This window comes from Schistocerca cancellata, chromosome 8 (genome assembly GCF_023864275.1).
Source record: "Schistocerca cancellata isolate TAMUIC-IGC-003103 chromosome 8, iqSchCanc2.1, whole genome shotgun sequence".
Lineage (NCBI taxonomy): Eukaryota > Metazoa > Arthropoda > Insecta > Orthoptera > Acrididae > Schistocerca > Schistocerca cancellata.
In genome coordinates this window covers 298,625,630-298,637,936 of record NC_064633.1, presented here as the reverse complement: position 1 = coordinate 298,637,936, position 12,307 = coordinate 298,625,630, and positions in this window count along the sequence as shown.

The following is a 12,307-nucleotide window of genomic DNA, read 5'->3' as shown; positions in this document are numbered from 1 at the left end:
GGCAGGAGGAACAAGACTTCTGGTCAGGTGACTACAGGGTTATAAACACAAAGTCAAATAGGGGTAATGCAGGAGTAGGTTTAATAATGAATAGGAAAATAGGAATGCGGGTAAGCTACTACAAATAGCATAGTGAACGCATTATTGTGGCCAAGATAGATACGAAGCCCACACCTACTACAGTAGTACAAGTTTATATGCCAACTAGCTCTGCAGATGACGAAGAAATTGATGAAATGTATGATGAGATAAAAGAAATTATTCAGATAGTGAAGGGAGACGAAAATTTAATAGTCATGGGTGACTGGAATTCGAGTGTAGGAAAAGGGAGAGAAGGAAATGTAGTAGGTGAATATGGATTGGGGCTACGAAATGAAAGAGGAAGACGCCTGGTAGAATTTTGCACAGAGCACAACTTAATCATAGCTAACACTTGGTTTAAGAATCATGATAGAAGGTTGTATGCATGGAAGAACCCTGGAGATACTAAAAGGTATCAGATAGATTATATAATGGTAAGACAGAGATTTAGGAACCAGGTTTTAAATTGTAAGACATTTCCAGGGGCAGATGTGGACTCTGACCACAATCTTTTGGTTATGACCCGTAGATTAAAACTGAAGAAACTGCAAAAAGGTGGGAATTTAAGGAGATGGGACCTGGATAAACTGAAAGAACCAGAGGTTGTACAGAGTTTCAGGGAGAGCATAAGGGAAAAATTGACAGGAATGGGGGAAAAAATACAGTAGAAGAGGAATGGGTAGCTTTGAGGGATGAAGTAGTGAAGGCAGCAGAGGATCAAGTAGGTAAAAAGACGAGGGCTAGTAGAAATCCTAGGGTAACAGAAGAAATATTGAATTTAATTGATGAAAGGAGAAAATATAAAAATGCAGTAAATGAAGCAGGCAAAAAGGAATACAAACGTCTCAAAAATGATATCGACAGGAAGTGCAAAATGGCTAAGCAGGCATGGCTAGAGGACAAATGCAAGGATGTAGAGGCTTATCTCACTAGGGGTAAGATAGATACTGCTTACAGGAAAATTAAAGACACCTCTGGAGATAAGAGAACCACTTGTATGAACATCAAGAGCTCAGATGGAAACCCAGTTCTAAGCAAAGAAGGGAAAGCAGAAAGGTGGAAGGAGTATATAGAGGGTTTATACAAGGGCGATGTACTTGAGGACAATATTATGGAAATGGAAGAGGATGTAGATGAAGATGAAATGGGAGATACGATACTGCGTGAAGAGTTTGACAGAGCACTGAAAGACCTGAGTCATAACAAGGCCCCCGGAGTAGACAACATTCCATTGGAACTTCTGACGGCCTTGGGAGAGCCAGTCCTGACAAAACTCTACCATCTGGTGAGCAAGATGTATGAGACAGGCGAAATAATCTCAGACTTCAAGAAGAATATAATAATTCCAATCCCAAAGAAAGCAGGTGTTGACAGATGTGAAAATTACCGAACAATCAGTTTAATAAGCCACAGCTGCAAAATACTAACACGAATTCTTTACAGACGGATGGAAAAACTAGTAGAAGCCGACCTCGGGGAGGATCAGTTTGGATTCCGTAGAAATACTGGAACACGTGAGGCAATACTGACCTTACGACTTATCTTAGAAGTCAGATTAAGGAAAGGCAAACCTACGTTTCTAGCATTTGTAGACTTAGGGAAAACTTTTGACAATGTTGACTGGAGTACTCTCTTTCAAATTCTGAAGGTGGCAGGGGTAGAATACAGGGAGCGAAAGGCTATTTACAATTTGTACAGAAACCAGATGGCAATTATAAGAGTCGAGGGACATGAAAGGGAAGCAGTGGTGGGGAAGGGAGTAAGACAGGGTTGTAGCCTCTCCCCGATGTTATTCAATCTGTATATTGAGCAAGCAGTAAAGGAAACAAAAGAAAAATTTGGAGTAGGTATTAAAATCCATGGAGAAGAAATAAAAACTTTGAGGTTCGCAGATGACATTGTATTTCTGTCAGAGACAGCAAAGGACTTAGAAGAGCAGTTGAACGGAATGGATGGTATCTTGAAGGGAGGATATAAGATGAACATCAACAAAAGCAAAACGAGGATAATGGAATGTAGTCTAATTAAGTCGGGTGATGCTGAGAGAATTAGATTAGGAAATGAGACAAAGTAGTAAAGGAGATTTGCTATCTGGGGAGCAAAATAACTGATGATGGTCGAAGTAGAGAGGATATAAAATGTAGACTGGCAATGGCAAGGAAAGCGTTTCTGAAGAAGAAAAATTTGTTAACATCGAGTATAGATTTATGTATCAGGAAGTCATTTCTGAAAGTATTTGTATGCAGTGTAGCCATGTATGGAAGTGAAACATGGTCGGTAAATAGTTTGGACAAGAAGAGAATAGAAGCTTTCGAAATGTGGTGCTACAGAAGAATGCTGAAGATTAGATGGGTAGATCACATAACTAATGAGGAGGTATTGAATAGGATTGGGGAGAAGAGAAGTTTGTGGCACAACTTAACTAGAAGAAGGGATCGGTTGGTAGGACATGTTCTGAGGCATCAAGGGATCACCAAATTAGTACTGGAGGGCAGCGTGGAGGGTAAAAATCGTAGGGGGAGACCAAGAGATGAATACACTAAGCAGATTCTGAAGGATGTAGGTTGCAGTAGGTACTGGGAGATGAAGAAGCTTGCACAGGATAGAGTAGCATGGAGAGCTGCATCAAACCAGTCTCAGGACTGAAGACCACAACAACAACAGATTTATCTGTAATAGATTAAGTATTATTTATGTTAATGATAGAAAGTTTTGATTACAGCATCTGATGGAACATATTAAATAATAGAGCTATAAAAATTTCAAGACTTAGAAGTAATAACAATCAATACAAGGTCTATTGAAGTTGTAGTTCAGAAGTCATGTTCTGCTGTCAGTTCTGTTCCAAAAATTCTAGACGGGGAAGCTTAAATGCAGGAGAGCTAAAACTTTTTCATATGATTATAGCCAATTTAATTCCATTCATAAAAAAATTACGAAGATGGTAAATTGATTAAAGACGATGTTATAAAATAATATGTGTCCGAGAAAGCGGCTGTTTAGGTGCTGCCAACTGGCGGTAGAGCGGATGACGCCAGGTGTTCTCTCCGGCCGTCCGCTGTGCCCATATGTAAATTCATCCTGGGAGGCAGTGGCTTGACTTCGGACCCAGCTACCGTACGGTCCGCGTCAGTGAAACGCCGGCTATGGCGAGGTCTCGGATGACATCACATCTGTGCTGCGGCTAAACGCAGGTTTTTGGCACAAGTAGGAAGTGAACTCGCGAGGATGTAGCCGTCCTGGATGGCTTAGATTTTGCGTGCCGCCCGTAATGTTAACAAATCCGCGTGGCAACTGGTGAGATTAATTTCCTCTTTTTTGACTGAAAGTTAACTTAAATTATTAGAAGTCAGGACGAAAGACCATTTGTTAGGAACTTACCATTGAGGTCGCCTCTGAACTGCACAAAGTGCTATTTATGATAGAGACATCAATATTATTGTTATTACTATCAGGAATATTACTACGTTGTGCGTGTGAAAGTTTATCAAATATGTTATTCAGTTAAAGCTTAAACATTCATTTATAATCATAGTTCGTGATATCGCTGAGCTAACAGGGAGTTGAAACACTGCTTTCAGGGAATTAAAGAGGAATGTAGACTGGCAGACTGAAAATCATGGTCATTATGTTCTCCATCGCTTTCTGGATGACCACAATAATAGTTCTCAGGAGCTAGTACAAGACGATGAACAATATTTCTTGCTACTTATTACTAACCCACCGCGCCACACATTGAATGTCCGGTGTAGATAAAATGTTTGGCGATAACAGACTTGATTGATAGCGAAAAGCGAATGAAGCGTTGATGTTCCGTGAAGACTTCAACCATGGTACTTAAGGTGTGTCCTATACAAGCCATACCACACTGGCAAGGTATCTTGAAGATTCCGACGCGTCATTATATCAAAATGTCCTTCACTCATCCGACAGGGTCGGTAATGTTATATATTGGTAGGAAAACAACTGTCAGCTGAATATTTGCGGTGATGTTTGCTATTTTAAACGAAGCAAGGCCCACAAAGTGAACAAATGTCAATGATGAAAACCGCTAAGGTAGTGTAAAATATTTATGTCTCTACAGGAAAACACTAGTCGGTTTCAGGATCTATGTCTAATCTTCACGTATTTCTGCAACGTTTTAAGTGAATAATAATACCTACCCACATCATTAAGACAACCAAAGGCTAAAGAGATCCCACAGGAATTCTTTAAAAAAAAACATATACATTCATTAACGTAGCAGTCCACAAACGATGCATAACCAAGGTTAAACTAGATTAAAATATGTCAAAATAGTGTATGACTAAAACATGGCATGTAAGAGAACATCACCTCTAGTCCTAGGTCTACCAGAAATCCTCTCGCAGACGAGGACCTACATAAATGGATAAAGGTCTCCAACTATAAGAGCGGAAACCACAGTTAAATGGAATAAAATATCTAAAGCATTAATGGCCCGACATCCGAAATCTACCACTGCTGAACTTACAACCGTACAGGTTTAGAAACGAACTACACCTGGATCTGCATGAAGACAGATCCGCGTGGAACGTTTCGAAATAAATGATAAAATCCGCTAAAGTTGCAAAAATTATTTATTTATAAAAATGGAAGCACTACTTGGCTTCAGGACTTACGTTATTCCATTTAAGGGTGGTTTCCTCTCTTCTGCTTGGGGATTTTTATCCTTTTATGTAGTTCCTCCCCTGCCAGAGGCTTTCCTGTAGACCTAGAATAGAAGAGAATATTGTCGTGAATGCCGTGTGGCAGGGATGTACTATCTGAACATATTTTAACTGATTTCCACCTTAGTTATGAATCCTTTGTGTGCTCACATTTTAATCTACTTGTAAGATTTTTTTCTAAGAATTTCTGTTGGTTCAGTCCAACTTTTGATTACGTTAACCATGTGGATAGATATTATTATTCATTTAAAATTATGCAGATGCACCTGAAGATGGGACATATCTCCAGAAACCGAGTACTTCATTTTTAGAAATAAATAATTTTTACAACTATAGCGGATTTTATCATTGACAGTGAACAACAGTTCTGGATGTCCCATCAAGAGATGCGTGTGTGAAACTGAGGAAAAGCTGGAGATTTCGCCGGCATACTCTCCTCTTCATCTACTTCCTGGTTCTTAATTTTAACTGATAGAGCCTTGGTAATATTCCGAGTGGAATATTCATTTTACCCGAACACTGCCATTAGATGGCCGAAGTCTGCCTGCATCTGAGACTGCACACTCATAATTTGGGACGGGTGATGACAATTCGACGATTGTAGACACAGATCGGTATGAGCAGGCTTTTGACAAACTGAGTTCCTCAGAGAACCATCATACTTCGGTCTATTCAAAACATCCAAGAAAAAGACAACCATCTTCCTCTAATTCACTTGCGAACCAAATCATATTATTTATGAAGTTGAGGTGACATAAAAACTCCATTAACGTATCTTCTCCCTTAGGCCACACTATGAAAGTATCACACCCATATCTCACAATTAGAGTTGGCTTAAGAGCAGAACTCTTCTTAGATTCCTGCTTAAAAAATGTCGGCCATCAGGGGAGACAGAAGGATTTTTACGGCGACTGCGTCTGCTCAAAAGTTTCATGGTTTCCGCACGGTCTTTCCTCATCCTGCTTTATGTCCAACTATGAATATTTTTAGTAGAATGACTGCGTCGCTATGGGTAGCGCTCTTTCTCAGTTCTCCGGCAAAGTTTTAAAATACTCATGCTCCGTTTTGTGAAGGGGTCGGAAACTGTAATGTCGGTGAATAAACCTGCTATAGATCGCGATATTATTTAATAGTTTTGTATCGAGAAGAAAGGAGGCACAGGTTGTAAACCTTTTTAACAAGACTTGGCACCATAGTTCCGACTGGTAAATCTCGCAAACTTCCTGAATGTTCGTTATTATGACACCAGTAGAACGTACTCTCAGGTAGTTCTTAGAGAAAAAGTAATTTAAAAGCCCGATTAGCCAGTTACTAGCGTCAGTCATGTCTTTCTAGTGTCGAGCGTCGAACATGATGCTATATGTTCTTCCCCTAACACAGTGCCTCGTTAGGTGATTGAAGTTCGGTTTTCAACAGTCTCAAGTAGGCCTAAGAAGATACCTCAACTATTACTGCCTTGCCTTCTTAGCATATTATTGTAGTCACACGAGATTTTCACTGTCATAACACGAAACATTTAGATGTGAAAAAGCATTGTGGCACTTATTTTGAGAATCCGAAACGTGTTCTGGATTTCTCTGAATCCGTAAAATTAACCAGTAGTCTCAACGTCTTTACATACTTTTATTCATAATACAGACATCTTATATGCGAAACTAACGTTGTGACACCTCACTGAAGAGTCCATTATGCCCTACATCAAATAGCGTGTACAGACTGAATTACTCTCGCTTTTAAGTGTACTTTAACGTGTAAGTACACCATACTGATACTTACTTTGATATACAATGAAAAAAATGTAGACGTAAAAATACCATTGTGATATACGAGAATTTGAAAGTACATTGTGGTTTGCACCATGTGCGGTAAAGATATGGACCTTTATTCGTTTCCAATGGGCGTATGCATTGATAAGACCACCTAACATTATGACCACCTAACTAACAGTCGGTATGGATGCCTTTGTCGCGGATAGCAGCGGGAACACGTTGTGGAAGGGAAGCAATGAGTCCTTGATGATCGCTGGACGGAGTGGAAATGTCTTCACACAAAAATACTTGCTTTCCGTAAATTCTGGGAAGGGGGACATGCGCTCTGACATGACGTTCAGGTACTCCGCAGACGTGCCCGATCGGGTTCAGAGTAGGCGAGTTGCTGGGCAAGCACATCAACTGGAAATCGCCATTGTGTTCCTCTAACCATTCATCACTCTTCTAGATTTGTTACCTTCCGCATTATTTTGCTGAAAAATGCAACTGCCATCGGAAAACATGATTGTCATGAAGGCGTGTACGTGGTCTGCAACCAATGCCTTTGCCGTCTAGTGCCTTCTACGAGCTCCACTGGACCCATGGATGAACAGGGCATAATGAAGCCGTGGTCAGCTTGTCTCCGTTCCACAGCATAGACGTCTAGAAGGAGTTCGCTTGGAAGACGATGAAATTACACCCTCCCACCGGCGTGATGAAGAAAGTATCCTGATTCGCCAGACCTTGCAAAGCTCTGCTACTGCACCAACGTCCAGTGCCTAACGACCTCATTTCAGTCATAGTTGCCGATGTCGTGGCTTTTTTAACATTGGCACCTGCATCGATCATTGGCTCCGGAGGCCACTCGTTAAGAGTGTTCGGTGCACTGTGTGTTCACACTTACTTGTACTTGTTTTTGCTTTCGAGTTTTCAATCTTCTGAGTTGTACTGTCCTTTGCCAAACACTTTATCTCAGAGCAACCCTTGCCACGTACGTCCTCAATTATTTGCTAGATGTATTTTTATCTCTGTCTTCGTCTACAGTTCTTATCCTCAAAATCTCTCTCTAGTACCATTAGCGTTATTCCCTGAAGTCTTACAGATGTCCTACCAGTCTGTTCCTTCTTCTTGTGTTTTCCATACAATCCTTTCCTCTCTGCCTCCCCACCGAACCTCCTCATCCCTTACCCCATCAGCCCACCTACTTTTAATATTCGTCTGTAGCACCACATCTCAAACACAACTGAAACACTTCAGTTCCCTTCTGTTCCGGTTTTCTCAAAGTCGTGTTTCACAACCAGACTACAGTGTGCTGCAAACATTCTCAAGAATTTCTTCCTCAGATTTAAGCCTATGTTCGATACTAAATGGGTTCTCTTGGCCAGGAGCATGTAACAACAACGACGTTGTTCTATTGTGCATATAAATAATATTTTCTTTTTCCATTTGATTTTTCGTTAAACTTGAGTAATTGATGTTCTGATTTCATTTCTTTTTGTTTCATATCATTGTGTTAAGAAAACTGTAAACAAGCTTCAATGTGAATATTAATGTTTATGTTAAATGTCAAGCAATATTGTAATAGAATTGAATGTAACAAATGTTGAGACTATTGTAAGAGTTTAAAATTGTAACTGTGTGTCTGGTCCATACGTATGCAATGTGTTAAGATATGAAGATATGTAGACAGCAAAACCTCGGGTGAATACCCTGTCTGTAGGGGAGCGGTAAAAGTTGGATGGCAGGCGAGCGCGGGAAAATGCACGCGGGCGTTGTACGGCACAACGGGCTCAGCAGTAGTAGTTGGAGTTTAGAATTGGTCTGAGCAACACCTTCTGGAGCGAGAAGGCTCTCCTGGAAGACGTAGTTTCACTGAGCCTCGGGTATGCTGTTCCAACGCCCACACAGCATGGCAAAATTCCATAGGCACTAAATGGAAAAGTATTCCGGCGCTAAGAAGAATTAAAGTGCCGATACGTCAAGAGCCATAGCTGTGGTAGTATGTGTTCTCTGTGCCTCGCCATCTCGCCGCCCGCCAACCGCCGCATCGATACAAGCAGGTTGAAACTTTTAGTACTGTATGCGTATGGACCGTAGAGTGAACTGTTCAATAATAACCTAAATTTTACCAGAACTTTCCCCTCATTTAATTATCCTCACAAATAACCTAGGCAGGGTCCTTTCCAAATGTTGTGCAATCCGAGTGTCCCGAAATGAAAAATTAAATTTTGTGTTAATAATAGTTACTTGCAGACCCAGTTATGTTATAATGGTGTTTAAAGAACTGTTTTATTAACGAACCAGTAAATGAATAACGAAGGTCTAACGAAGTTGAAAGGTAACTTTAATATTGATATAGTAATGAAGTTTAATTATTTCGAGACAGATATAAAGGTATTTAAATGAGAAATAAATGAGATGAAAAGAGTAGTAACTCATGTACTGGAAATCTTGAACGCATGATAATTTCAGTAATCAATTTTTTTAATATAGTGATCATAACAGTTTCAGGGTCCTCCCTCCCCTTTTTATTCATTTGAATTCTGAAGTGTTCCACATTGGGTTGACCAGCAAAAGTTAAAGTCAATATATAAGTCAAAATTTAACAGTGTTTTATCTTTATCAAAATTGACATTTCGTGTGTGGCTCGAAAGTGCTATTTCTAGGGTAACCTATGCCCGATTTTAATCAGATCAATAGACAGTACGAAGTTTTGTAGTATACATTATAGTGTAGTGTTATGTATTCATGGTTTTTCCATATCAGTACAGAACGTGAAACTATCAGTTCAATAGATTTTCTGGTTCTAAGATTTTACTTTATTATGCAGTGCTACTACATGTTGTTTTGCATGAATATACATCAACTTGTACAGAGAAGAAACTCAGTTAATGCCTAATTAGGCTGGCGACCGTATTATTATCAAATTGGTAGCATCTTCAGTGTTGCTTTTGGTACATACTGACGTGTAATTGCATTTTGAACTTACTTGACGGATCATTGTTATTACAGAGTGGGTGTAAGTCTGATTTGCCACCATTCAGGTACACGCGGTCAATATCTATACGAAAATCCTGTCTCGTAAGGTGAACCCCGCTCACTTACCATACTACAGGCTTTAATGAGTATTGTGTGCCCCACGCGCACGTTACAAGCACCGTTTTGGCCAGTGCGAGTCTGCTTTTCATATCCTCCCTGCTCCTTCCTTCACCGATTACTTTTCTGCCTGTGTAGCAGAATTTTTTAACTTCGTCTACTTCGTGAACATCTATCCGGATGTTAAGTTTCTCGGTGGTCTCATTTCTGCTGCTTCTCATTTCTATCGTCTTTTTTTGATCTGCTTTCAATCCATTCCATTTCCAATCCACTTCCAATCCTGTTCCATTCAGCAGATCCTGTAGTTCTTTTACACTTGCAGGATAGCAATTACATCAGCGAACCGTATCATTGATATCCTTTCACACTGTATTTTAATTCCATCAGTGATTCCTTCATCTGATATCCTTTCAGTTGGGATTTCCATTCCACTCTAGAATCTTTCTTTAATATCCGTCTGTTTTTCTTCGACGTGTAGACTGAACAGCAGAGGAGGAAGACTACAGCCTTGTCTTACACCCTTTTTAATCGGAGCAATTCGTTTCTGGTCTCCACTCTTATTATTCCCTCTTGGCTCTTTTATGTATAGTGTATTACCCGTCCCTACCTATAGGTTACTAATAATGTCCTCAGAATTTCAAACATCACGTATCATTTGACATTGTCGAACGCTTTTTCCAGGTCGAAAAATCCTATAAACGTGTCTTGATTTTTCTTTAGTCTTGCTTCCATCATTAACCGCAACGTCAAAACTATCTCTCTAGTCCCTTTACCTTTTCTAAAGCCAAATTGATCGTCATCTAACACACCCTCAATTCCCTTTTCCCTTCTTCTATATGTTATTCTTGTCAGTAACTTGGATGCATGATCTGTCAAGCTGGTTGTGCGATAATTCTCGCAATTGTCAGCTCTTGCAACCTTCGGAATTGTGTGGATCATACTTTTCCGAAAGTCAGATGTTATGTCGCCAGACTCATACATTGAATCCAGCGAGAACAGCCATATCCTAGCCAGTTCCGCCTGTGATTTGAGAAATTCATTGAGAATGTTGTCCATCCCTTCTGCCTTATTTGTTTTTATGACTTCCAAAGATCTTTTAAATTCTCATTCTCATACCAGATCACGTATGTAATCTATATCGACTTCTATTGCTTGTTCCTCGTCCTATATGTCTTCAATATATTCACCTATCCGCTCTCTTCTCTGCATTTAACAGTCGAATTACCATTGTGCTCATATTGTTAGCAACCTTTCCTTTAATTTCACCGAAGGTTTGACTTTTCTATATCAGTCTTTCGGACAATATTTCTTTTTCAATTTCTTCACATTTTTCATGCAGCCCAGCACTTATTATTCATCTCATTCCTCAGTATTATTTATCTCAATCCTCAGCCACTTGTATTTCTGTATTCCTGAATTTCCGTTAACATTTTTGTACTTTCTTCTTTCATCGATCAAGTGAAGTATTTTTTCTAACACTCATAGTTTCTTCGCTGTTACCTACTTTGCACTTACGTTTTTCTTTCTAGTATCTGTGACTGTTCTTTTTAGAGGTGTGCATTCGTTTTCAACCGAACTGCCTAATAAGGTATTCCTTATCGATGTATCAGTAGACTCAAGGAATTTCAAGCATACATCTTCATTCCTTAGTACTTCCGTACCACACCTCATTGCGCATTGATTCCCCTTGACTAGTTTCTTAATCTTTATCAGCTCCTGGGTACGCCTTGCAATCCAGTATACGAGGGTCGTCCACAAAGTAAGTTCAATTTCTACTTCCTTCCGCGGCAGCACTACGATCGCAGTTCCGAGGAAGCGCGGCAGTTACTCTGACTCAAGGAGAAGAAATGTACGCCATTTTCAGATCGCTGCTGCCGAAGTGTGCTTTGTAGTGCTTCTTTATAAGGTCAGCCGTAATTTAAAATGCCTCCACGTGTGAAATCAGATATGTGATTCGTTTTCAAAATCCAAAGAAAGTTAAACCAAAGGAAATTCAGCGGCAAATCGGCGAGGTTTTCGGAGAAAAGGCTGTTAGTGATTCATTGGTTAACAGATGGGTCAGACTGTTCAATGAAGGACGTGATCAAGTGTACGATGAAGAACGAAGTGGACGCCCGTCTGTGGTTACAGATGACCTGGTTCACACAACTGAAGAGAAGATTACGCACAACCGTAAGTTTACAGTTAGTGCCCTTGCGATGGAAGTTCCGCAAATCTCACGATCACTAATTAATGACATTTTTACTGAAAATGTCAAGCATAATGTACGATGTCCTGTTCCAGATTATGTTCTATCTTTTGTGTTAGCAGAAGAGCCAACACCGTGTTACGAGTGGAGGCCGAAATGCACACGTTTTAGGTCATGCAGGCTGGCGTAAGGAGGGAAGAACTATACTGACGTGAGGTCTGGAGTATGACAAGGAATGAGAATTCAGAAAGTGGATGTAATTAGTTTGGTAATTAACTTTAATCCATTAATGATGAACGTCGCTCTTGACGCTACATAATTCACATTATTATCTGTTCAGAATACATTATTGAAGATAGTAATTATAGTAACTGAATATGGGGCCTTGCTAGGTCGTAGCAAATGACGTAGCTGATGGCTATGCTAAACTGTCGTCTCTGCAAATGAGAGCATATGTAGACAGTGAACCATCGCTAGGAAAGTCGGCTGTACAACTGGGGCGAGTG